Raw genomic sequence first — 27,989 nt, 5'->3', positions numbered from 1 at the left:
TTGGCATCTCACTTTATCCATTGAAGTTCAGAATGATTGGCTTCTATAGGAACTCAGAGTTCAGATAGTGTTATTGATTCTCCTAGTTCAGCATGATGATTCTTGAACACAGCTTTTTTATGAGTCTTGGCCGTGGCCCTAAGCACTTTGTTTTCCAGTATTACCACCGGATACATAAATGCCACAGACACATAATTGGGTGAACCTTTTCAGATTGTGACTCAGCTTTGCTAAAGTCCCCAACTAGAGGTGTCCAGGGTTCTTAAGCACACTCTTTTTTTTTGCTTTGGACCTTGACTTTAACCGCTCAGTCTCAAGTTTTCACTTGACACCTACACGCCACAAGCACATGGTTAGGGACAGCTTGGTTTAGCCGCTTAGGCCAGGATTTTATTCCTTTAGGCCCTCCTATCCACTGATGCTCAAAGCCTTGGGATCCTTTTTATTTGCCCTTGCCTTTTGGTTTTAAGGGTTATTGACTTTTTGCTCTTGCCTCTTGGTTTTAAGAGCCTTGGCTTTTTCTGCTTGCTTTTTCTTTTTCTTTCTATATTTTTTTTCGCTATTTTTTTTCTGCAAGCTTTGTTCTTTGCTGCTTTTACTTGCTTCAAGAATCATTTTTTTATGATTTTTCAGATTATCAAATAACACGTCTCCTTGTCATCATTCTTTCAAGAGCCAACATATTTAACATTCTTAAACAACAACTTCAAAATATATATGCACTGTTCAAGCATTCATTCAGAAAACAAGAAGCATTGTCACCACATCAATATAATTAAACTAAGTTCAAGGATAAATTCGAAACTCATGTACTTCTTGTTCTTTTGAATTAAAACATTTTTCATTTAAGAGAGGTGATGGATTCATAGGACATTCATAACTTTAAGACAAAGTTACTAACTACTAATGATCATGTATTGAAGACACAAACATAGATAAGCACTTAACATAGAAAACGAAAAACAGAGAAAGTAAGAACAAGGAATGAGTCCACCTTAGTGATGGTGGCGTTTCCTTCTTGAGGAACCAATGATGTCCTTGAGCTCTTCTGTGTCTCTTCCTTGTCTTTGTTGCTCCTCCCTCATTGCTTTTTGATCTTCTCTGATTTCATGAAGGATGATGGAGTGCTCTTGATGTTCCACCCTTAGTTGTCCCATGTTGGAACTTAATTCTCCCAGGGAGGTGTTGATTTGCTCCCAATAGTTTTGTGGAGGAAACTGTATCCCCTGAGGTATCTCAGGGATCTCTTGATTTGTAGTCAAATGTTCTACCACTGTGCTATAGACCCTTTGAGATGAATCTTTCCATCTCCCATGACTCAGAGGTGGAAGCCTTTGTCTTCCCTTTCCCTTTTCCAGAGGTTTCTCTGGTCTTAGGTGCCATTAATGGTAATGGAAAAACAAAAAGCTTATGCTTTTACCACACCAAACTTAGAATGTTGCTCGCCCTCAAGCAAAAGAAGAAAGAATAGAAGAAGAAGAAGAAGAAGAAGATACGGAGGAGATGGAGGGATGTGTGTATGGATGTGAGTGGTGAATAGAAAACAGAAGGGATGGTCATGAATGGAGAAAGAGAGGGTGAGGTGGGTAGGGATCCTGTGAGGTCCACAGATCCTGAGGTGTTCAAGGATTTACAACCTTGCACCAAATTAGGCATGTAAAATGCCCTTGCACACAACTCTGGGCGTTCAGCGCCAGGTTGGTGCCCATTTTGGGCGTTCAACGCCCATTTGTTGCCCATTTCTGGCGTTGAACGCCAGAACCCTGCTTGTTCTGGGCGTTCAGCGCTAGCTCTTCTCCAGGGTGCAATGCTGGCGTTCAGCGCCCAGATGCTGCCCATTTTGGGCGTTCAGCGCCCAGATACTGCCCATTTTGGGCATTCAGCACCAGAACCATGCTCTGTTCTGGCGTTGAACGCCAGGCAGGTGCTTCCTCTAGGGTGTGATTTTTCTTCTGCTGTTTTTGATTCTGTTTCTAAATTTTTCGTTTATTTTGTGACTCCACATGATCATGAACCTAAGAAAACATGAAAAACAAAAATAAAATTAGATAAATAAACATTGGGTTGCCTCCCAACAAGCGCTTCTTTAATGTCAATAGCTTGACAGTGGGCTCTCATGGAGCCTCACAGATGTGCAGAGCTTTGTTGAGACCTCCCAACACCAAACTTAGAGTTTGGATATGGGGGTTTGACACCAAACTTAGAGTTTGGTTGTGGCCTCCCAACACCAAACTTAGAGTTTGAATATGGGGGCTTTGGTTGACTCTGCTTTGAGAGAAGCTTTTTCTGCTTCCTCTCCATGGATGCAGAGAGAGATCCTTGAGTTGTAAACACAAGGTTGTCCTTATTTAATTGAAGGATCAATTCTCCTCTGTCCACATCAATCACAGCTCTTGCTGTGGCTAGGAAAGGCCTTCCTAGGATGATGGATTCATCCTCTTCCTTTCCAGTGTCTAGGACTATGAAATCAGCAGGGATGTAAAGGCCTTCAACCTTTACTAACACGTCCTCTACTTGTCCATAAGCCTGTTTTCTTGAATTGTCTGCTATCTCTAATGAGATTTTAGCAGCTTGCACCCCATAGATTCCCAGTTTCTCTATTACAGAGAGGGGCATGAGGTTTATCCCTGAACCAAGGTCACACAGAGCCTTTTCAAAGAGCATGGTACCTATGGTACAAGGTATTATGAACTTTCCAGGATCCTGTTTCTTCTGAGGCAATGTCAGTTGATCCAGATCACTTAGTTCATTGGTGAACAAGGGAGGTTCATCTTCCCAAGTCTCAATACCAAATAATTTGGCATTCAGCTTCATGATTGCACCAAGGAACTTGGCAGCTTGCTCTTCAGTGACATCCTCATTCTCTTCAGAAGAGGAATACTCATCAGAGCTCATGAAGGGCATAAGGAGGTTCAATGGAATCTCTATGGTCTCTAGATGAGCCTCAGATTCCTTTGGTTCCTCAGAGAGAAACTCCTTATTGATCACTGGACGTCCCAGGAGGTCTTCCTCACTGGGATTCACGTCCTCCTCTCCCTCTTTGGGTTCGGCCATTTTGGTAATATCAATGGCCTTGCACTCTCTCTTTGGATTTTCTTCTATATTGCTTGGGAGAGTACTGGGAGGGATTTCAATGATCTTTTTACTCAGTTGGCCCACTTGTGCCTCCAAATTTCTAATGGAGGACCTTGTTTCATTTATGAAACTCACAGTGGCCTTAGATAGACCAGAGACTAAGTTTGCTAAGCTAGATGGATTCTGCTCAGAATTCTCTGTCTGTTGCTGAGTGGATGATGGAAAAGGTTTACTATTGTTAAACCTATTTCTTCCACCATTATTAAAGCCTTGTTGAGGCTTTTGATCCTTCCATGAGAAATTTGGATGATTTCTCCATGATGAGTTATAGGTGTTTCCATAAGGTTCACCTAAGTAATTCACCTCTGCTATTGCAGGGTTCTCAAGATCATAAGCTTCTTCTTCAGAAGATGCCTCTTGAGTACTGTTGGATGTAGCTTGCATTCCATTCAGACTCTGAGAAATCATATTGACTTACTGAGTCAATATTTTGTTCTGAGCCAATATGGCATTCAGAGTATCAATTTCAAGAACTCCCTTCTTCATAGGCGTCCCATTATTCACAGGATTCCTCTCAGAAGTGTACATGAACTGGTTATTAGCAACCATGTCAATGAGTTCTTGAGCTTCTACAGGCGTTTTCTTTAGGTGAATGGATCCACCTGCAGAAGTATCCAATGACATCTTTGATAGCTCAGATAAACCATCATAGAATATATCCAGGATGGTCCATTTTGAAAGCATGTCAGAAGGACACTTTTTGGTCAGCTGCTTGTATCTTTCCCAAGCTTCATAGAGGGATTCACCTTCTTTCTGTCTGAAGGTTTGAACATCCACTCTAAGCTTGCTCAGCTTTTGAGGAGGAAAGAACTTGGCTAAGAAAGCCATGACCAGCTTATCCCAAGAGTTCAGGCTATCTTTAGGTTGAGAGTCCAACCACACCCTAGCTCTGTCTCTTACAGCAAAAGGGAAAAGCATGAGCCTGTAGACTTCAAGATCTACTCCATTAGTCTTAACAGTATCACAGATCTGCAAGAATTCAGTTAAGAACTGAAAAGGATCTTCAGATGGAAGTCCATGAAACTTGCAGTTCTGTTGCATCAGAGAAACTAGCTGAGGTTTCAGCTCAAAATTGTTGCTCCAATGGTAGGGATGGAGATGCTTCTTCCATGTAAATTGGAATTTGGTGCAGTAAAGTCACCAAGCATTCTCCTTGCATTATTGTTGTTGGGTTCGGCTGCCATCTCCTTTACTTGTTCGAAATTTTCAATAAGGTTGTCTCTGGATTGTTGTAATTTAGCTTCTCTTAGTTTCCTCTTCAGAGTCCTTTCAGGTTCTGGATCAGCTTCAACAAGAATGCCTTTTTCTTTGTTCCTGCTCATAAGAAAGAGAAGAGAACAAGAAAAGAAGAGGAATTCTCTATGTCACAGTAGAGAGGTTCCTTATTTTTAGTAGAAAAAGAAAAGGAATAGGGGTGAAGAAGAATGAAGAATCCAAAAACAAGGGTAAGGATAGGAGCAGTGAATTGAGATGAGGAGATGTTAGTAGATAAATAAATAAATAGAATAAGATGGGAGAGGGAGAATTTTCGAAAATAATTTTTAAAAAAGAGTTAGTGATTTTCGAAAATAGTTTTTGAAAAAGGTTAGTAATTTTCGAAAATTAAAATCCAAAATTAAAATAATTAGTTAATTAAAAAGAAGTTTTGAAAAAGAGAGGGAGATATTTTCGAAAATTAGAAAGAGAGAGTTAGTTAGGTAGTTTTGAAAAAGGTAAGAAACAAACAAAAAGTTAGTTAGTTAGTTGAAACAAATTTTGAGAATCAATTTTGAAAAGATAAGAAGATAAGAAGTTAGAAAAGATATTTTGAAATCAAATTTTTGAAAAAGGTAAGATAAGAAGATATTTTTTTTGAAAATATATGATTGAAATTAGTTTTGAAAAAGATTTGATTTTTTTTTAAAATCACAATTAATGACTTGATTCACAAGAAATCACAAGATATGATTCTAGAACTTAAAGTTTGAATCTTTCTTAACAAGTAAGTAACAAACTTGAAATTTTTGAATCAAAACATTAATTGGTGATGTTATTTTCGAAAATTATGTGATAAAGATAAGAAAAAGATTTTTGAAAAACATTTTTATAATTTTCGAAAATAACTAAGAAAAATGAAAAAGATTTGATTTTTGAAAAAGATTTTGAAAAAGATGAGATTTTTAAATTGAAAATTTGATTTGACTCATAAAAACTAGATTTTTAAAAATTTTTGAAAAAGTCAAATCTAATTTTCGAAATTTTAAGAGAGAAAAAGGGAAAGATATTTTTTTGATTTTTGAATTTTTAATGATGAGAGAGAGAAACATGAAAATGATGCAATGCATGAGAATTTTAGATCAAAGCATATGATGCATGCAAGAATGCTATGAATGTCAAGATGAACACCAAGAACACTATGAAGATCATGATGAACATCAAGAACATATTTTTGAAAAATTTTTAATGCAAAGAAAACATGCAAGACACCAAACTTAGAAATCTTTAATGCTTAGGCACTAAGAATTCAAGAATGCATATGAAAAACACCATACAACACAAAACAAGAAAACATCAAGATCAAACAAGAAGACTTACCAAGAACAACTTGAAGATCATGAAGAACACTATGAATGCATGAATTTTCGAAAAATGCAAGATGAATATGCAATTGACACCAAACTTATAACATGACTCAAGACTCAAACAAGAACACAAAAATATTTTTGATTTTTATGATTTTATGATTTTTTTTTTGTATTTTCTTTTAATTTTTTCGAAAATCATTTTGAAAAAGAAAAATAAGGATTCCAAAATTTTTAATATGAATTCCAGGAATCTTATACTCTTTAGTCTAAAACTCCAATCAAAGGGTCAGGCATGGCTTAATAGCCAGCCAAGCTTTAGTATGTAATTCAGACATGACACGCCTAACATGCCCTACAGTCATGGCTTTACAGCCAGCCAGGCTTCAACATGCTTTATGAAACACTAGAATTCATATTTAAAAATTCTGAAGAAAAATATATTTTTGAAAATAATTTCTTTTTCGAAAACAGGTGAGAAAATTTTGAAATATTTTTGAAAAAATTTTTGAGAAGAAAACGAAAAGAAAGTTACCCAATCTGAGCAACAAGATGAACCGTCAGTTGTCCAAACTCGAACAATCCCCGGCAACGGCGCCAAAAACTTGGTATGTGAAATTGTTACTCAGGTTGTGAATTATTGTTCGAAATTGATTCCCTGGCGATGGCACCAAAAACGGATGCACAGAACCATGGTCTAAACATATATTCACAACTTCGCATAACTAACCAGCAAGTGCACTGGGTCGTCCAAGTAATACCTTATGTGAGTAAGGGTCGAATCCCATGGAGATTGTTGGTATGAAGCAAGCTATGGTCACCTTGTAAATCTCAGTCAGGCGGATATAAAATAGTAATGGGGTTTTCAAAATTAAATAATAAAAGAAGGATAGAAATACTTATGTAAATCAGTGGTGAGAATTTCAGATAAGCGTATGGAGATGCATTCGTTCCTCTGAACCTCTGCTTTCTTGCTGTCTTCATCCAATCAGTCTTACTCCTTTCTATGGCTGGCTTTATGTAAGGATGTCACCGGTGCCAATGGCTACTTTCAATCCTCTCGGGAAAATGGTCCAAATGCTCTGTCACAGCACGGCTAATCGTCTGGAGGCATCACCCTTGTCGTTGGTTGCATCCTATTCCTCTCTGTGAAAATGGTCCGATGCGTTGTCACTGCATGGCTAATCATCTTGGAGGTTCTCGATCATACTGGAATAGAATTTACTATCCTTTTGCGTCTGTCACTACGCCTAGCACTCGCGAGTTTTGAGTTTGTCACAGTCATTCAATCCCAGAGTCCTACTCGGAATACCACGAACAAGGTTTAGACTTTCTGGACTCTCATGAATGCCGCCATCAATCTAGCTTATACCACGAAGATTCTGATTAAGAGATCTAAGAGATACTCATTCAATCTAATGCAGAACGGAAGTGGTTATCAGGCACGCGTTCATAGGGAATGATGATGATTGTTGTAAGACCCAGAACTTTTAAAAAGTCTTATTATGATCAAGTCTCAAATCATATATGTATTTATAACAATTTCATAGATTATTTTATTAAGGATAATTAAGGCAAGTTTTGATTTATTGAATTTGAGATAAGTTATTATTATTATCCAATTTCACAATTTCTATATGATTTGGATTAAATAATTAATATTTTAATATATTAATACTGATACTTTGGAAAATAAATGGTTTAATTATATTATCTCTAATTATTTTTATTTGGGCATTTTAAGGAAAATAATTTGTGAATTTGGTGAGCAAATAGTATTTTCTATATATAGTTAGTGTTGGATTTAATTTGGGTTTCAATTACTATATTATTCTCAACTTTATGTGAAATTACCAAATTACCCCTAACCTAATTTTGAAAATGAAACCCTAACTCTGAAACCCTAACCCATGACCCGGTTCCCTTCAGCCACACCCCCAACCTCTCCTTGCTCTCAACAGCGGCAAAACACGCAGAGTTTCCTTTATGTTTGCTGAGGAAGAAAGGAAGAAACGAATGGGGAGAAAGGGGGAAAGAGGTCCGGAAGAAATAAGGCAGGGGAAGCCTTGTCACCATCGATCCACCGCCCTGGAGCTAGCCGCCGAGCCCGTCATCGTCCCGACCGTCTTCATCGCCGGCCAGCCATGCCTCTGTCACCGCGTCCATGCCGCGTCGCCGCCATCCTTGCGATCACGAAGAGAGAGGCTGGCGGGAGGAACTGGCACGCACGGGAGGGGAAGGAACCGCCTCTGCGCCGCTGTCGTTCACAAGCTCAGCCACCTCGCCATTGTCGCCACCAAGGGTTCTGTCGCAGTCAACCCGCCGCGGTTGGTGCTGCTGCCGTCCCTGATGGGTTCCACCGTGGAGAAGGGAATGACGCAGGGGAGAGGAGGCCGCGCTACTGCTGCCGCCACAGGAACCTGTCCCTGCTGAGCCGCCGCTGCCACTGCCAGGGTTTGCCGCCACCGTGCTGTTGAGAGAAAGGCTGTCCAGTCACACCGTGCAGGAAAGACGGAGAGATCAGAGGCTGAGCTGGGGTTCAGCCACCATGCCCAGCGGTGCTCGCGTCGCCGGCGCCGCAGTCAGAAAGGGGTTTCGGCCGCAGCAGGTGTCACTGCCGGAGAAGGGGGCTGCGTCTCTGTGATTCTGACCGTCGGGAGTGGTTCTGTGACCTCTGGGAGCACCGCCGAAGCTCTGAACTCAGCTTTTGCCACTTGAGACCCTGCTGCCACCGTGTTCCACTGCCGGTAAGATTTTTGAATTTGGTTTCTGTTCTGTTGGAATTTCGGAAAGGTTGTTAACGTCGCGTGGTTGTTACAGTTACCGTCACCGGTGTTTTTGCTCGCGATTGTCACTTGGGGTTACTGACGGAGCCACTGCCGGGTTGATAAGGAGCTGCGGCTGCTTCATTTTGTTATTTCAGTGAGTATTTCGACTTTCGAAATCCCTGCGTTAGTGCTCTGTTCCGTGTAATAAAGTAATTGCGATGTTAATGGTTTTAGGAGTTAGAATCCAGTTTGCTTATGCCGCTTGTAGCTGTTTCTGCTCTCGAGAGAGCAAGCCGAGCCGGGTTCTGAATGCCGGTGATTTTGGGCAGAGCGAAAAGAGCTCAGTTGACACGCTTGGGTTAAGTTTTGCTTGCTGAGGTAGGGGCGCTTTCCGAAAACTATATTTTGTATATTGGAATTATTACATATGGGTACTGATGTGAGGATGTGTATTTGGTGATTGTATCAGTCCTATGTATTGTTTGGTTGTTTTGTATGATTATGGGTGTTGGTTTAACTCGACTGTTGTGTGGCCCTGTGAAACGAAATGCTTTTGGAATTGATTCTTTTAAAGCTTTGAGATCGAGTTTAATTCGTTGGAAATCGATTTGAGTTGAATGGATTTTCTTGAGAATGTAAAAAAATAGAATACACTCTTGAATTCATCCTGGCTTGCTTTAATGGTCTGGTTTGATAAATGACTATTGCTGAACCGTTTCTTTGAAACTTTAGAAATGAGTTTATTCGGCTGATAATGATTTGATTTTTGAAACGGTTTTCTTGGAATATGGAATTAAGATGGTTGTTGGATTTGGCTTGCCTTGAACTGATTTTGGATTTTTGGGCTGTTGAAAAGGATTGTGGAACGGTTTAGTTGGGACCCGAACCGGGTGGCAAAGTCCAAGTTTTAGGGGAGGTGCTGCCGAAATTTCTATAAAATCCGAGTCTTTATTGAAATGTTGTTTGGAGAATGATGACTTAAAGACTTCTACTATTTTATTTGAATTATCAAGAAAAGGATGATTCATGCTTTTGAAATGAGTTAGTAAAAAGGGGAAATTGTAATTTAGTCTTGCTTCTTAAGAAAGGCATTGTATCTCTTTCAAGAGAAAGTTATTTAGGTGAAACTTGTGTTTTAAAGCTGTTTGAACGTGAAAAGGGTTTATGCCTTTGAATTTGACTTGGGGTTTCAATTAAAGAAGTTTCAATGGCTTTGAAAGAACCTGAATGTCTATTGACAAGTTTCATTTTGAAATGTTTGAGAAAGGTTTTAAGTGCTCCTTGAATTCTGAACTATTGCAAGACTAAAACAATTTTGAACAGTCGAAATGCTTTAGAATTTATCATGGGGGTTGAAGCTGGTTTTACCTAGGTAAAGGAAACGGCTTTGAAAGAAGTAAATGATTACGTGACTCGGTTTGGCTTAGATCCTATTTTATTACTCAAATCGGAAAGCCAATGTTTTAATGATTTTAAATGAATTTGGCGAAATGAGTTATGTTATTCTCCCCTAAAGACTTGGGACTCTGCCGAGAAACTTTTATTATAAAATCCCATTGTTGGATGGGTGATTTTGAATATCTCAAAGAGGCTTTTAACTTACCATGATTATGGAAGTTTTGGGAAGAGGATGCCGAGAGTGGCATTGTTTTTAAAGGGGGAATTTACCTTGAGTAAAAGTGGCTTATGAGCCTGAGATGATTTGAGAAATGAGATCTTTAAAGCCAAGGCTGAAAAGAGTTGAAACTTGATTTCAAAGTGAAATGAATTGAGAAAGTGATTTATGGCTTAAATGCCGATTTCATGAATTTGATGATTTTGAATGTGGAAGTGCTGTTTTATCGTGAGCCGGAATGGCTGTGTATGATTTATGAATATTGGCTGGTTCTGGATTGAACCGTGAGCCGGAATGGCTGTGTATGATTTATCAATATTGGCTGGTTCTGGATTGAACCGTGAGCCGGATGGCTAAGATGGATGTTGATCCATGGCTGAGAATGAATGCATATATGCTGAGATATTGATAATTGTGATTTTGCACTTCCACTATCTGAGATACGAGTTTCCCTGGGTAGTAGCAGTGGCTAGCCACCACGTGCTCCAGGTTGAGACTTGATACTCTGTTGACCCTATGTCGTAAGTGTGGCCGGGCACTGTGAAAGTCCCGGATGAGCTCGCCCCCGTAAATATTCACCAGTGAGGGTGATGGATATGGATCATGATTATGATCAAGTTTATGATGAGTATAACTCGAGTTGGGGATGCGCGACAGAGGGACAGTCCAATGGTTAGCTACCAGGACTTGTCGGGTTGGCTCTATAACCGACAGATGATATCATCAGCCACTAGGGACAGGCATGCATCATATGCATTTGTGTGACATTGATTGGGTGTGCATATTATACTTGGTTTGCCTATGTGATTAATTGCTAACTGTTCTACTTGTAATAACTGTTTGTTTGTGCTTGAACTTCCTATCTGTGTTTGCATCTGGGACTCTGTTGGATTGTGGTGATTGGTTGTTAGTTGGATTGTTTGGGATTAGGGCCGTGGTTGGAATGAGATGAACTGATGGTTGATTTCGGCTTTGTGTTTTTGGTTTGGAATAAAATATGAAAGGCTATTTTGGTTCAGTTTAGATAAACCTTTTTGAAAGGCTTTTGATATTTTGAAAATTGAACGGTTCCTCTTTCAGAAAAGATTTCCGACTTTACTAACCGTTGTTTTTGAAAAGAGGCATAAGACGGTTATTAATCACTGGTGCGATTATCTTCACGTATCCTATTACAGTAATTCCCAAAAACCCTCTACTGAGAACCCTTTCGAGGATGATGTTCTGATGAGCGGATATTTTATACGCTTTTTGGGGATAATTTCATATAGTTTAGAGTATGTTTTAGTTAGTTTTTAGTCTATTTCTAGTAGTTTTTAGGAAAAATTCATATTTCTGGACTTTACTATGAGTTGTGTGTTTTTCTGTAATTTCAAGTATTTTTCTGGCTGAAATTGAAGGAGCTGAGCAAAAATCTGATTCAGGCTGAAAAAGGACTGCTAATGCTGTTGGATTCTGACCTCCCTGCACTCAAAGTGGATTTTCTGGAGCTACAGAACTCGAAATGGCATGCTTCCAATTGCGTTGGAAAGTAGACATCCAGGGCTTTCCAGCAATATATAATAGTCCATACTTTGCACAAGGATAGACGACGTAAACTAGCGTTCAACGCCAGTTCTCTGCCCAATTCTGGCGTCCAGCGCCAGAAAAGGATCAAAAACTGGAGTTGAACGCCCAAACTGGCATAAAAACTGGCGTTCAACTCCACAAATGGCCTTCGCACGTGAATTGCTTAAAGTCTCAGCCCCAGCACACACCAAGTGGGCCCCAGCACACCAAGTGGGCCCCAGAAGTGGATCTCTGCATCATCCATCATAGTACACTCATATTTTGTAACCCTAGGCTACTAGTTTAGTATTTAAACAACTTTTAGAGACTTATTCTGTATCTCATGACATTTCAGATCTAAACTTTGTATTCTCTGACGGCATGAGTCTCTAAACCCCATTGTTGGGGGTGAGGAGCTCTGCTGTGTCTCGATGAATTAATGCAAGTATTTCTGTTTTCTATTCAAACACGCTTGTTCCTATCTAAGATGTTCATTCGCGCTTAACTGTGATGAAGGTGATGATCAGTGACATTCATCACCTTCCTCAAACCATGAACGTGTGCCTGACAACCACCTCCGTTCTATATCCGATTGAATGAGTATCTCTGAGATCTCTTAATCAGAATCTCCGTGGTATAAGCTAGAACTGATGGCGGCATTCATGAGAATCCGGAACGTCTAAACCTTGTCTGTGGTATTCCGATTAGGATTCAAGGATTGAGTGACTGTGACGAGCTTCAAACTTCTGAAGGCTGGGCGTTAGTGACAGAGCGCGTGAGCGTAGTTTTCACTGGAAGGATGGAAGGTAGCCATTGACAACGGTGATCCACCAACACACAGCTTGCCATAGGAGGACGTGCGTGCGTGAATCAGAAGACAGAGGAAAGCAGAGAATCAGAAGACAAAGCATCTCCAAAACTCCAACATATTCTCCATTACTGCACAACAAGTAACCTTTAATTTATGCTCTCTTGGTTATTCATAATTCAACTGATAAACATAATTGACTTCCTGACTAAGATTTACAAGATAACCATAGATTGCTTCAAACCAACAATCTCCGTGGGATTCGACCCTTACTCACGTAAGGTATTACTTGGACGACCCAGTGCACTTGCTGGTTAGTGGTACGAGTTGTGAAAAGTGTGATTCACAATTCGTGCACCAAGTTTTTGGCGCCGTTGCCGGGGATTGTTCGTGTTTGAACAACTGACGGATTATTTTGTTGCTTAGATTAGGAAAAATCTTTCTTTTTTTTGGTTTAGAGTCTTTTATTATTTATCCCTTGTTAAAATACTTTAAACTTATAGTTCAGTTATTTAGGACGTGGTGTTTATGTTCATGATAATTGGCTATCATATTTTTAAAACCTTTTTCAAAAATAATTTTTCTATTAAATTCTGTGCCAAACTTTAAGTTTGGTGTTTTCAAAAATAATCTTTCTTAAAATTTTTGAAGGTCCCAAAACTCATTTGGCTAGAGCGTTAATCTGTGTTCTTGGTAATTGGGTTAGAGTCTTTTATATTCTTTTCAAAACCTTCTTTTTCATAAATAATATTTTCTCTATTAAATTTTGTGCCAAACTTAAAGTTTGGTGTTTTCTTGTTGATTTCCCTTTGGTTTTCAAAAATTTTGGTTTGGTTTTCTAAAAATTTTAAGTTTGGTGTTCTTTCTTCATGTTCTTGTGTTCTTGTGAGTCTTCAAAGTGTTCTTGAGTTTTCCTTGTGTCTTGATCTTAAAATTTTTAAGTTTGGTGTTCCTTGGTGTTTTCCCTCCAAATTTTTTGAAAACAAGGAGCATTAGATCTAAAAATTTTTAATCTTGTACTATCTTATTGTTTTCCTCTCTCCTCACTAAATTCAAAAAAAAAATATATCTTTTCAAAATATCTCTTCTAACTTCCTAACTTCTTATCTTTTCAAAATTTGTTTCAACTAACTAACTAACTTTTTGTTTGTTTCTTAACTTTTTCAAAACTACCTAACTAACTCTCCATCTCTCTAATTTTCGAAAATATCTTCCCTCTTTTTCAAAAATTTCTTTTTTTATTAACTAATTAATTTCTTTTTTTTATATAAACGAAAAAAAAACTTTTTAATTTCAAAATTCAAATTCTTTTTAGTTATTTTATTTTATTTAAGTATTTACTTCTTATAAAATAAAATAAATAAAAAGATAAATCAGTCCAAGTTATATCCATAGATCCATCATGGACATAAGTGGAAATGAACAGTCCAGGAGGACTTTGGGGTCATATTCTAACCCCTCTACTGCTTCATATGGGAGTAGCATATGCATACCCTCCATTGGAGTTAGTAGCTTTGAGTTGAATCCTCAGCTCATTATCATGGTGCAGCAAAGTTGCCAGTATTCCGGTCTTCCACAGGAAGAACCTACAAAGTTTCTGGCACAATTTTTACAAATTGCTGACACAGTACATGATAAGGAAATAGATCAGGATGTCTACAGACTATTACTGTTTCCATTTGCTGTAAAAGATCAAGCCAAGAGGTGGTTAAATAACCAACCTAAGGCCAGCATAAGAACATGGAAACAGCTGACAGAAAAATTCCTGAATCAATATTTCCCTCCAAAAAGGATGACACAGCTAAGGCTGGACATCCAAGGCTTTAAACAAGGAGATAATGAATCTCTTTATGATGCCTGGGAGAGATACAGAGAGATGCTACGAAAATGCCCCTCTGAAATGTTTTCAGAGTGGGTTCAGTTAGACATCTTCTACTATGGGCTTGCAGAAGGAGCTCAGATGTCTTTAGATTACTCAGCTGGTGGATCTATCCATATGAGAAAGACAATTGAAGAGGCTCAAGAGCTCATTGATACAGTTGCCAGGAATCAGCATCTGTATCTAAGTAGCAACCCTTCCATGAATGAAGAGGTTAAAACAGTAACTGCTGAATTCAGTACTGTAAAACAAGCTGCTGAATTCAATCAGCAATTAGATTTTCTAACAAAACAGCTAGCTGAATTCAAGGACAGGCTACAGGAGACAAGGATAGCTAATATACATATGGACGAACAGTTTAAGCAAACAAAGCAGCAGCTATCAAGGCAAATAGCAGAAGAATGCCAAGCAGTTCAATTAAGAAGTGGAAAAACATTAAATACCCCACCTCAAGGCATCAAAAAATCAAGAAATGAGCGACCCACCAAAGATTCACCTGAGGACAGTAAGAGCCCAGGGAAAAATAATTCTGGCACTAAAACGCCAGAAAATGGGTGGAAGGCTGGCGCTGAACGCCCAGACCATGCCCAAAACTGGCGTTCAGCGCCAGAAACAAGGCAGGACTGGCGTTCAACGCCAGAAATGGGCAAGAATCTGGCGTTGAACGCCCAAATGGGGCATAATCCAGCGTTGAACGCCCAAAATGGGCACATTTCTGGCGTTCAGGCGCCAGGAACAGACAGTGAGTTGGCGTCTAACGTCACTCCAGCTTCTGACTCTGGTACTCAATTGCCAGTGAGGGATCAGACACACACAAGTGCTGATAACAACCCCTCTAAAAAGGCTTCTTTAACCACTAAGGTTGAGGAATATAAAGCCAAGATACCTTATCCTCAAAAACTCCGGAAAGAGGAGCAGGATAAGCAATTTGCTCGCTTTGTAGATTATCTAAGGACTCTTGAAATAAAGATTCCATTTGCAGAGGCACTTGAGCAAATACCTTCTTATGCCAAGTTCATGAAAGAGATCTTGAGTCATAAAAAGGAGTGGAGAGAAACAGAAAGAGTTCTCCTCACTGAAGAATGCAGTGCAGTCATTCTGAAAAGCTTTCCTGAAAAGCTTAAAGACCCTGGGAGTTTTCTGATACCATGCATATTAGAAGGTGATTGCACCAAGACAGCTTTATGCGATCTTGGGGCAAGCATCAACCTGATACCTGCATCCACTATCAGAAAGCTTGGCTTAACTGAAGAAGTTAAACCAACCCGGATATGTCTCCAACTTGCTGATGGTTCCACTAAATACCCATCAGGCGTGATTGAGGACATGATTGTCAGAGTTGGGCCATTCGCCTTTCCCACTGACTTTGTTGTGCTGGAAATGGAGGAGCACAAGAGTGCTACTCTCATTCTAGGAAGACCCTTCCTAGCAACTGGACGATCCCTCATTGACGTCCAACAGGGGGAAATAACCCTGAGAGTCAACGATGACGAGTTCAAGTTGAACGCTGTCAAAGCCATGCAGCATCCAGACACATCAACAGACTGCATGAAAGTTGACCTTATTGACTCTTTGGTAGAAGAGATCAACATGGCTGAGAGTCTCGAATCAGAGTTGGAAGACATCTTTAAAGATGTTCAGCCTGATTTGGAGGATTCAGGGGACATGAAAGAGCCTCTGAACTTTCTTCTGAAAGAGGAAAAACCTCCTAAACCAGAGCTCAAGCCACTGCCACCATCCTTGAAATATGCATTTCTAGGAGAAGGTGACACATTTCCAGTGATCATAAGCTCTGCTTTAAATTCACAGGAAGAGGAAGCACTTATTCAAGTGCTAAGGACACACAAGACAGCTCTTGGGTGATCCATAGGTGACCTTAAGGGCATAAGCCCAGCTAGATGCATGCACAAAATCCTATTGGAGGATAATGCCAAACCAGTGGTTCAACCACAGAGGCGGCTAAATCCAGCCATGAAGGAAGTGGTGCAGAAAGAGGTCACCAAATTACTAGAGGCTGGGATTATTTATCCCATTTCTGATAGCCCCTGGGTGAGCTCTGTTCAAGTCGTCCCAAAAAAGGGAGGCATGACAGTGATTCATAATGAAAAAAATGAATTGGTTCCTACAAGAACAGTTACAGGGTGGCGCATGTGTATTGACTACAGAAGGCTCAATACAGCCACCAGAAAGGATCATTTTCCTTTACCATTCATAGACCAGATGCTAGAGAGACTAGCAGGTCATGATTATTACTGCTTTTTGGATGGCTATTCAGGCTATAACCAGATTGCAGTGGATCCCCAGGATCAAGAGAAAACAGCATTCACATGTCCATCGGGAGTGTTTGCTTATAGAAGGATGCCATTTGGGCTATGTAATGCGCCGGCAACCTTCCAGAGATGCATGCTCTCTATTTTCTCTGACATGGTGGAAAAATTTCTAGAAGTCTTCATGGATGACTTCTCAGTATATGGAGACTCATTCAGCTCCTGTCTTGATCACCTGAAACTTGTTCTGTAAAGATGCCAAGAAACCAACCTAGTTTTAAACTGGGAAAAGTGTCACTTCATGGTGACTGAAGGAATTGTTCTTGGGCATAAAATCTCAAACAAGGGAATAGAGGTGGATCAAGCAAAAATAGAGGTAATTGAAAAATTACCACCACCTGCCAATGTTAAGGCAATCAGAAGCTTTCTGGGGCATGCAGGATTCTATAGGAGGTTTATAAAGGATTTTTCAAAAATCGCAAAACCTCTAAGCAATCTGCTAGCTGCTGACACGCCATTTGTGTTTGACACAGCATGCCTGCAGGCGTTTGAAACGCTGAAAGCTAAGCTGGTCACAGCACCAGTCATTTCTGCACCAGACTGGACATTGCCATTTGAGTTAATGTGTGATGCCAGTGATCATGCCATTGGTGCAGTATTGGGACAGAGGTATGACAAGCTTCTGCATGTCATTTATTATGCCAGTCGCGTTCTAAATGATGCCCAGAAAAATTACACAACCACAGAAAAAGAACTACTTGATGTGGTTTACGCCATTGACAAGTTCAGATCATACTTAGTAGGATCAAAAGTGATTGTGTATACTGACCATGCTGCTCTTAAATATCTACTCACAAAGCAGGATTCAAAACCCAGGCTCATCAGATGGGTATTGCTTCTGCAAGAGTTTGATATAGAAATAAGAGACAGAAAAGGGACAGAGAACCAAGTAGCTGATCATCTATCCCGGATAGAGCCAGTGGAAGGGACGTCCCTCCCCTTCCTTGAGATCTCTGAGACGTTCCCTGATGAGCATCTATTTGCCATTCAGGAAGCACCGTGGTTTGCCGATATTGCAAACTATAAAGCTGCAAGGTTCATACCCAAGGAGTACAATAGAATACAAAAAAAGAAACTAATTACTGATGCAAAGTACTACTTGTGGGATGAACCCTATCTCTTTAAGAGATGTGCAGACGGAATCATCCATAGGTGTGTCCCCAGAGAGGAAGCACAGAGAATCCTATGGCATTGCCATGGATCTCAATATGGAGGCCATTTCGGAGGTGAGCGAACAGCCACCAAGGTCCTCCAATGTGGCTTCTATTGGCCCACACTCTATAAAGATTCCCAAGAGTTTGTACGTAATTGTGACAGTTGCCAAAGAGCTGGTAATCTGCCTCATGGTTACGCCATGCCTCAACAAGGAATCTTGGAAATAGAGTTGTTTGATGTATGGGGAATTGACTTTATGGGACCTTTCCCACCATCATACTCAAACACTTATATTCTGGTGGCAGTTGACTATGTATCAAAATGGGTTGAGGCTATTGCCACACCCACCAATGATACTAAAACAGTGCTGAAGTTCCTTCAGAAACATATCTTTAGCAGGTTTGGTGTCCCTAGAGTGTTAATCAGTGATGGGGGCACTCACTTCTGCAATAAACAGCTTTACTCTGCCATGGTTCGGTATGGAATTCGCCACAAAGTGGCCACTCCATATCATCCACAAACCAATGGGCAAGCTGAAGTCTCTAACAGAGAATTAAAGAGAATCCTGGAACGGACAGTAAATACCCGTAGAAAGGATTGGGCAAGGAGCTTGGATGATGCTCTGTGGGCTTACAGAATAGCATTCAAGACCCCTATAGGGACCTCTCCATACCAACTCGTATATGGTAAGGCATGCCACTTGCCCGTGGAACTGGAACATAAGGCCTACTGGGCAACCAGATTCCTAAACTTAGATGCTAAATTAGCAGGAGAAAAACAATTGCTCCAGCTAAATGAGCTAGAGGAATTCAGATTCACAGCTTTCGAAAATGCCAAGCTTTATAAAGAAAAATAAAAAAAATGGCATGACAGAAAGCTGTCATCTAGAATCTTTGAACCAGGACAGAAGGTCCTGTTGTTTAACTCTAGACTCAGGCTATTCCCCGGGAAACTGAAATCCCGGTGGAGGGGACCATACGTGATTACAAGTGTGTCACCATATGGTTACGTGGAGCTTCAAGATATTGATTCTGATAAGAAGTTCATTGTCAATGGACAAAGAATCAAGCATTATCTTGAAGGCAACATTGAGCAAGAATGCTCAAGGCTGAAGCTAGATTAAAAGCTCAGCAAGGTCCAGCTAAAGACAATAAAGAAGCGCTTGCTGGGAGGCAACCCAGCCATGGGGCATTAATCCTCTAAGCATTTTGCCCTATTTTTCTTTTTCTATTTGTTTATATAAAGTTTACTGACACTAAGGTAAAGAATCATTTGTATAAGTTTACAGGGCTACAGAAGGAATCTGCACACAAAACAGAGATAGGGAGCTCACTGGCAAGAAAACGCCAGTGAAGGCCATTTTTGGGCGTTCAGCGCCCAAAATGGGCATCCAGTGGGCGCTGAACGCCAGTAAGGATAGCTATCTGGCGTTCAACGCCAGAAAAGGGCAACAACTGGGCGTTGAACGCCCAGGAGAGCAGCATTTGGGCGTTGAACGCCCAAAACAGACAGTGTTTGGGCGTTCAAACGCCAGGATGGTGAGGAGGAGCTCTCCTTCTACCCATCTCCTTTCTTTTCTTTTGCTTGAGGACAAGCAAAGCTCTAAGTTTGGTGTGCTTATCCGTGATCACTAAGATCATGGCCCCTAAAGGAAAACAACCCACTCCAAGAAGCAAGGACCAAGCACCTCACAGACTAGAGGAACATCCACTTCCAAACCTCAAGGTTGTTGAGTTCTAATCTTAGCCTTAACTCTGTGATAATTGTTCTTATTTTAGTTTTACCTTAGGAGTCATATAATAGTAATTAGTATCTATTTTGATTTTATCTCCAATTAAGTTATAGTCTATTTTTCTCATCATCATTTAACATGAATAAAATAGTAGATCTTTTGAATAAGAGGCAATAAAATTTCGAGTTTTTAATAAGAGAAATTCTAATTAGTTACATGTGGTGGCAATGCTTTCTGTCTTCTGAATGAATGCTTGAACAGTGCATATGTCTTTTGAATTTGTTGTTTAAGACTGTTAAATATGTTGGCTCTTGAAAGAATGGTGAACATGAGACATGTTATTGATAATCTGAAAAATCATAAAAATGATTCTTGAAGCAAGAAAAAGCAGCAAAGAACAAAGCTTGCAGAAAAAAAAAAATATATATATATATATATATAGAGAAAGAAAAAGAGAAAGCAAGCAGAAAAAGCCAAAGCTCTTAAAACCAAAAGGCAAGGGTAACAAAAAAGGGGATCCCAAGGCTTTGAGCATCAGTGGATAGGAGGGCCTAAGGGAATAAAATCCTGGCCTAAGCGGCTAAACCAAGCTGTCCCTAACCATGTGCTTGTGGCGTGAAGGTGTCAAGTGAAAACTTGAGACTGAGCGGTTAAAGTCAAGGTCCAAAGCAAAAAGAAGAGTGTGCTTAAGAACTCTGGACACCGCTAATTGGGGACTTTAGCAAAGCTGAGTCACAATCTAAAAGGTTCACCCAATTATGTGTCTGTGGCATTTATGTATCCGGTGGTAATACTGGAAAACAAAGTGCTTAGGGCCACGGCCAAGACTCATGAAATAGCTGTGTTCAAGAATCATCATACTGAAATAGGATACTCAATAACACTATCTGAATTCTGAGTTCCTATAGATGCCAATCACTCTGAGCTTCAATGGATAAAGTGAGATGCCAAAACTGTTCAGAAGCAAAAAGCTACTAGTCCCGCTCATCTAATTAGAATCTGAGCTTCAATCAAAAACTCTGAGATATTATTGCTTCTCAACCTATTAGTCTTCTATTTTATTTGTCTAGTTGCTTGAGGACAAGCAACAGTTTAAGTTTGGTGTTGTGATGAGCGGATATTTTATACGCTTTTTGGGGATAATTTCATATAGTTTAGAGTATGTTTTAGTTAGTTTTTAGTCTATTTCTAGTAGTTTTTAGGAAAAATTCATATTTCTGGACTTTACTATGAGTTGTGTGTTTTTCTGTAATTTCAGGTATTTTTCTGGCTGAAATTGAAGGAGCTGAGCAAAAATCTGATTCAGGCTGAAAAAGGACTGCTAATGCTGTTGGATTCTGACCTCCCTGCACTCAAAGTGGATTTTCTGGAGCTACAGAACTCGAAATGGCATGCTTCAAATTGCGTTGGAAAGTAGACATCCAGGGATTTCCAGCAATATATAATAGTCCATACTTTGCACAAGGATAGACGACGTAAACTGGCGTTCAACGCCAGTTCTCTGCCCAATTCTGGCGTCCAGCGCCAGAAAAGGATAAAAAACTGGAGTTGAACGCCCAAACTGGCATAAAAACTGGCGTTCAACTCCACAAATGGCCTCCACACGTGAATTGCTTAAAGTCTCAGCCCCAGCACACACCAAGTGGGCCCCAGCACACCAAGTGGGCCCCAGAAGTGGATCTCTGCATCATCCATCATAGTCCACTCATATTTTGTAACCCTAGGCTACTAGTTTAGTATTTAAACAACTTTTAGAGACTTATTCTGTATCTCATGACATTTCAGATCTAAACTTTGTATTCTCTGACGGCATGAGTCTCTAAATCCCATTGTTGGGGGTGAGGAGCTCTGCTGTGTCTCGATGAATTAATGCAAGTATTTCTGTTTTCTATTCAAACACGCTTGTTCCTATCTAAGATGTTCATTCACGCTTAACTGTGATGAAGGTGATGATCAGTGACATTCATCACCTTCCTCAAACCATGAACGTGTGCCTGACAACCACCTCCGTTCTATATCCGATTGAATGAGTATCTCTGAGATCTCTTAATCAGAATCTCCGTGGTATAAGCTAGAACTGATGGCGGCATTCATGAGAATCCGGAATGTCTAAACCTTGTCTGTGGTATTCCGAGTAGGATTCAAGGATTGAGTGACTGTGACGAGCTTCAAACTCCTGAAGGCTGGGCGTTAGTGACAGATGCAAAAGGATAGTAAATCCTATTCCAACCGGATCGAGAACCAACCGGTGATTAGCCGTGCTGTGACAGAGCGCGTGAGCGTAGTTTTCATTGGAAGGATGGAAGGTAGCCATTGACAACGGTGATCCACCAACACACAGCTTGCCATAGGAGGACGTGCGTGCGTGAATCAGAAGACAAAGGAAAGCAGAGATTCAGAAGACAAAGCATCTCCAAAACTCCAACATATTCTCCATTACTGCACAACAAGTAACCTTTAATTTATGCTCTCTTGGTTATTCATAATTCAACTGATAAACATAATTGACTTCCTGACTAAGATTTACAAGATAACCATAGATTGCTTCAAACCAACAATCTCCATGGGATTCGACCCTTACTCACGTAAGGTATTACTTGGACGACCCAGTGCACTTGCTGGTTAGTGGTACGAGTTGTGAAAAGTGTGATTCACAATTCGTGCACCATGTTCTCACCCCCCTACATTTTTCCCCTTTCAAGATATGGGCGCAGAAGTTACGAAGAGTTCATTTAGTTGTTGTTGAGATGCTTTGTATTGTGTTGATTATGGTTTATTGTACCCTCGCCTTTATCTTGATATAATCTGTAAGAGGGATATGGATTGTATTGGATTATGTTTGTAATATTATTTATATATATATATTTGTATATATATACGGATGTACTCTTTATGAGTTTTGTAAGTTGTATGGTATTTATGGATGTATGTTCTCGGATAAAAGTGTTGTTGGGAGCGGTGTTGCGGTTTAAAGTTTCAAACAGGCTCATATTTTAGTATTAAATAGTATAAGTGTCGTCGTAATGTCCGAGCTATCAGAGTTGCGCAGTCGGAAGCGTGAGCTTTGGTAGTTAGGGTGTTACATTATGGTATCAGAGCAGTTCTTCCTGTAGAGCCTGAGGAATGGACTGACTATGCTTCAGTTGCATACTCTGAGTGTTTGTCATGTAATAGGTCTTGTTGAAGGACGAGAATTAGAGCTTTATGCACATGACGATCTATTGATTAACGTTGTTAGTCTTGCATTGCATAATTCTTGATATCAAGTTTGGCCGGCTTAATACTAGTGAATTATGTATATGAAGGCACTGATGGGTTATCATAGATGTTATACAAGTTTTGAGTAAAGCGAATCGCGGGTTTTGGGGACGTTAGAAACTATTTCTCGAGGCTATTCAGTTGTGTGTCTTGAAATTCTATTCGAGTCGACCTGTTCTTTCATATCCTAACTTGAAGTTCTTGTTTGCTACTCCTTTCGAAAAGTAATTTGATGTTTCCACTCTATTTCTCTATTCATATGCATTCTTGTTTGATCTCAATTGCATATGCTTGTTTGGAATCCTTGTTGCATCTGTCTTTCTCTGTTTGAGTTCTTCCTGATTCCAATATTCCTTGATATAGCTTTGAACTTGTCTTAATGTGCTGTGACTTTTAATTCCGGGTTCCGAATTCATTCTTAGAGAACTTGTTGATTCAGTTTTCCTCTTATTTGACAGTGATTACAGCTAATTTTGAGATTTTCATAAAAGTTGCTGTTGATTAGATATATACTTATCTACACATATGGAACTTGAAGATTTCTTATACAGTTTAACGACTATTTATTTCTAATACATCGCCTGTGCTTTTACTGGTTTATGGAACTGCATCTACCTTAAGTTACAATTTGGCTTTCTAGTAATTCTACTATAACTCCAGTGCACTTCTTCATTTGATTATGTATTGGGATATTTTTCAAAATTTTGGAAAGGAAAGATTTTTCACTTCTATCCCGGTTGAGTTTCGTTTGATAAGCTTTACTTAACTTATTCTGAATTGAGAGTGGTTTAGCATACTACATGGTTTATGCCATTGTTGTTCTTTTGAAAATGTTGGACTCATAGCTTTATTCTTATGAATGGACTCGTTCCTTCTTAAGCTTTGCACCTCTATGAATGTCATACGTGACCCTGTTTTTAACTAATCTTTTACATCTTGTGAACATTACCATTGATCTTGGTTTGTCCTCTCTTGTGGATCTCATCCGTATGTGAGTCAGTTTGATTCGTTTCAAAATAGTGCATTATTTATTCTCTCATTATCTCTACAAGAGTTTTAGTTAAAAATTTATCATTGAGAAATTACAAATGATTGAGTTGTCTTTTTCTATGACTTTTGTATTCTTTTGGATCAATTTAAAACTTGTTTGATGTTTCATGTCTAGTAGATCTTGTTTGAACTACTTTAAATTAAGATCCTTTCTTGCAAGGCTTGACTCCTTTTTAGTGCATCTTAAACTTCTTGAATGTTCTTCTGAGATGGTGATTTCAAGAACACTTTTGGAGTCTTGTTTTGAACCTTTTAAAGGAATTTTGAATTCTCTTTGAAGAAATATTAAACGGAATTTATTTTCTGTTGCTTGATTGAGACTGAAAACCATTGTCCAATTTTGACGAAATTAATTTAAAGTTGGCATACGCTATTTTAAATGAGGTTTTGGAGAACTTCCTTGTTTAGTGGGAACTGGTTCGTTTGTAATGCACCACTTATTTACTTTACCAAATTGTAAGCAAATTTTTGTCTCAGAGTTTCTTTTTAAAAGAGTTTAACTTCCTCTTTCACTCTTGCTGTGAATGTTATACACGCTTGTTTGAATATGAACTTTGGAAATTTTTGAACAAGAATTTGATTTCTTTTCTGAGTTTTATGATTGCCTTTGGTTAAGTTGTGCACCTAATTATCTTTCTAGAATATTTGAGGAAGTATTTTAGCTCTTAGCCAAACTTGTGTGCACTTTGTTTTTAAAACTCTACTTGATCTACTTCAACATGAAATTGTATTGAGGTAAAGCCACATTTATACTTTTGCTACTCTCTTGAAGAATGATTGTTGCTCAACTTTTCTTCTAGACTGCAAAGTGGTTTTTCGCAAGTTTTCGACTCTTTCAAGAACAATATATTCGAAAGTATTTGTAATCGTGCTCTTGAGTTCTGTGAGCTTTGTCTTGGGTTTGAGATATTCCTTTTTGTAACCCTCCTACTTCTTCGACTCAACTTGAATTTGTTTCGAACTAAGGCGCTGGTTCTCTTCTTATTAGTCCTATTGAATTTCTCGGATCCAAGGGTTATCTTTGGAGTGGTCAATTGGTTTATTTCTAGCAAACTTCTTTGCTTGAGCATCCTTGTTTATCTGGAATTGGATACATTCTCTCAAATCTACGAGTATTATCTTTGACATTTGCCTCTCCTTTCTAAAGTCTTGTATCCTTCTGAGTAGACTCGAGAATTGTTTTGATATCACGTGCGACTTGTAGACGTATACGTAACGCGATACGTTAGTTCTTTAAGACGTGATATGTGTATATGAAAGGTGAAGCGGTAGGTGTGTAATGTTATGATGAGTTGTGGGTGTTTTGTCCCTTGCAAACGAGCTTGCGGGTGTTAGGCTTATGATTGGCTATGAGGTTGAAAAGTGCCTAATGAGGTTAGAAAGTGGAAGCCTTGAGGTTGATATGAGATTAGTGTACGGATAATAAGCACGTCGTTTTAACCCCATCATGTTTTATAACCTGCAATGCCTTGCCTTACTATCACATGTTTGACCCATGTCATCATTGCTTTGTGAATGCCCATCTTGAGTTGCATCCTATTTGGTACCTCAAGTTTTTGTAAAGCTTTGAGATCATATGACCTTGTGCATTGAGCCTATCTTGTAACGTTTGCTTTGCACTCACACTTCTACCTTGGCACCCTTATGCTTATGACAATCAAAGTATTTGAAAATCGTATATATGATTATATTTTGAGATATTTTTGCTTCTTCCTTAAATGTATTTAAGGATGAACTGTTATGAGATTTCTTTCGTTTTGTATCAATTTTCGAGGGCGAAAATTTTTATAAGGTGGGTAGGATGTAAGACCCAGAACTTTTAAAAAGTCTTATTATGATCAAGTCTCAAATCATATATGTATTTATAACCTTAATTTCAGAGATTATTTTATTAAGGATAATTAAGGCAAGTTTTGATTTATTGAATTTGAGATAAGTTATTATTATTATCCAATTTCACAATTTCTATATGATTTGGATTAAATAATTAATATTTTAATATATTAATACTGATACTTTGGAAAATAAATGGTTTAATTATATTATCTCTAATTATTTTTATTTGGGCATTTTACGGAAAATAATTTGTGAATTTGGTGAGCAAATAGTATTTTCTATATATAGTTAGTGTTGGATTTAATTTGGGTTTCAATTACTATATTATTCCCAACTTTATGTGAAATTACCAAATTACCCCTAACCTAATTTTGAAAATGAAACCCTAACCCTGAAACCCTAACCCATGACCCGGTTCCCTTCAGCCACACCCCCAACCTCTCCTTGCTCTCAACAGCGGCAAAACACGCAGAGTTTCCTTTATGTTTGCTGAGGAAGAAAGGAAGAAACGAATGGGGAGAAAGGGGGAAAGAGGTCCGGAAGAAATAAGGCAGGGGAAGCCTTGTCACCATCGATCCACCGCCCTGGAGCTAGCCGCCGAGCCCGTCATCGTGCCGACCGTCTTCATCGCCGGTCAGCCATGCCTCTGTCACCGCGTCCATGCCGCGTCGCCGCCATCCTTGCGATCACGAAGAGAGAGGCTGGCGGGAGGAACTGGCACGCACGGGAGGGGAAGGAACCGCCTCTGCGCCGCCGTCGTTCACAAGCTCAGCCACCTCGCCATTGTCGCCACCAAGGGTTCTGTCGCAGTCAACCCGCCGCGGTTGGTGCTGCTGCCATCCCTGATGGGTTCCACCGTGGAGAAGGGAATGACGCAGGGGAGAGGAGGCCGCGCTACTGCTGCCGCCACAGGAACCTGTCCCTGCTGAGCCGCCGCTGCCATTGCCAGGGTTTGCCGCCACCGTGCTGTTGAGAGAAAGGCTGTCCAGTCACACCAAGCAGGAAAGACGGAGAGATCAGAGGCTGAGCTGGGGTTCAGCCACCATGCCCAGCGGTGCTCGCGTCGCCGGCGCCGCAGTCAGAAAGGGGTTTCGGCCGCAGCAGGTGTCACTGCCGGAGAAGGGGGCTGCGTCTCTGTGATTCTGACCGTCGGGAGTGGTTCTGTGACCTCTGGGAGCACCGCCGAAGCTCTGAACTCAGCTTTTGCCACTTGAGACCCTGCTGCCACCGTGTTCCACTGCCGGTAAGATTTTTGAATTTGGTTTCTGTTCTGTTGGAATTCCGGAAAGGTTGTTAACGTCGCGTGGTTGTTACAGTTACCGTCACCGGTGTTTTTGCTCGCGATTGTCACTTGGGGTTACTGACGGAGCCACTGCCGGGTTGATAAGGAGCTGCGGCTGCTTCATTTTGTTATTTCAGTGAGTATTTCGACTTTCGAAATCCCTGCGTTAGTGCTCTGTTCCGTGTAATAAAGTAATTGCGATGTTAATGGTTTTAGGAGTTAGAATCCGGTTTGCTTATGCCGCTTGTAGCTGTTTCTGCTCTCGAGAGAGCAAGCCGAGCCGGGTTCTGAATGCCGGTGATTTTGGGCAGAGCGAAAAGAGCTCAGTTGACACGCTTGGGTTAAGTTTTGCTTGCTGAGGTAGGGGCGCTTTCCGAAAACTATATTTTGTATATTGGAATTATTACATATGGGTACTGATGTGAGGATGTGTATTTGGTGATTGTATCAGTCCTATGTATTGTTTGGTTGTTTTGTATGATTATGGGTGTTGGTTTAACTCGACTGTTGTGTGGCCCTGTGAAACGAAATGCTTTTGGAATTGATTCTTTTAAAGCTTTGAGATCGAGTTTAATTCGTTGGAAATCGATTTGAGTTGAATGGATTTTCTTGAGAATGTAAAAAAATAGAATACACTCTTGAATTCATCCTGGCTTGCTTTAATGGTCTGGTTTGATAAATGACTATTGCTGAACCGTTTCTTTGAAACTTTAGAAATGAGTTTATTCGGCTGATAATGATTTGATTTTTGAAACGGTTTTCTTGGAATATGGAATTAAGATGGTTGTTGGATTTGGCTTACCTTGAACTGATTTTGGATTTTTGGGCTGTTGAAAAGGATTATGGAACGGTTTAGTTGGGACCCGAACCGGGTGGCAAAGTCCAAGTTTTAGGGGAGGTGCTGCCGAAATTTCTATAAAATCCGAGTCTTTATTGAAATGTTGTTTGGAGAATGATGAGTTAAAGACTTCTACTATTTTATTTGAATTATCAAGAAAAGGATGATTCATGCTTTTGAAATGAATTAGTAAAAAGGGG

The 27,989-nt window shown here is 39.8% G+C and overlaps 1 non-coding gene across 1 annotated transcript; it reads left to right on the top strand.

Annotated features, from left to right (window-relative positions):
* The first annotated feature begins 3,813 nt into the window (after positions 1-3,813).
* LOC112746069 (small nucleolar RNA R71) lies at positions 3,814-3,921 on the top strand. The gene has a single exon (XR_003173969.1). It is a non-coding gene; the product is annotated as a small nucleolar RNA R71 (small nucleolar RNA).
* The last annotated feature ends 24,068 nt before the right edge of the window (positions 3,922-27,989 follow it).

This window comes from Arachis hypogaea, chromosome 14 (genome assembly GCF_003086295.3).
Source record: "Arachis hypogaea cultivar Tifrunner chromosome 14, arahy.Tifrunner.gnm2.J5K5, whole genome shotgun sequence".
NCBI classification, from domain to species: domain Eukaryota; kingdom Viridiplantae; phylum Streptophyta; class Magnoliopsida; order Fabales; family Fabaceae; genus Arachis; species Arachis hypogaea.
The sequence above is the reverse complement of the archived record's forward strand: the minus strand, read 5'-3'. Positions and strand labels throughout refer to the sequence as shown.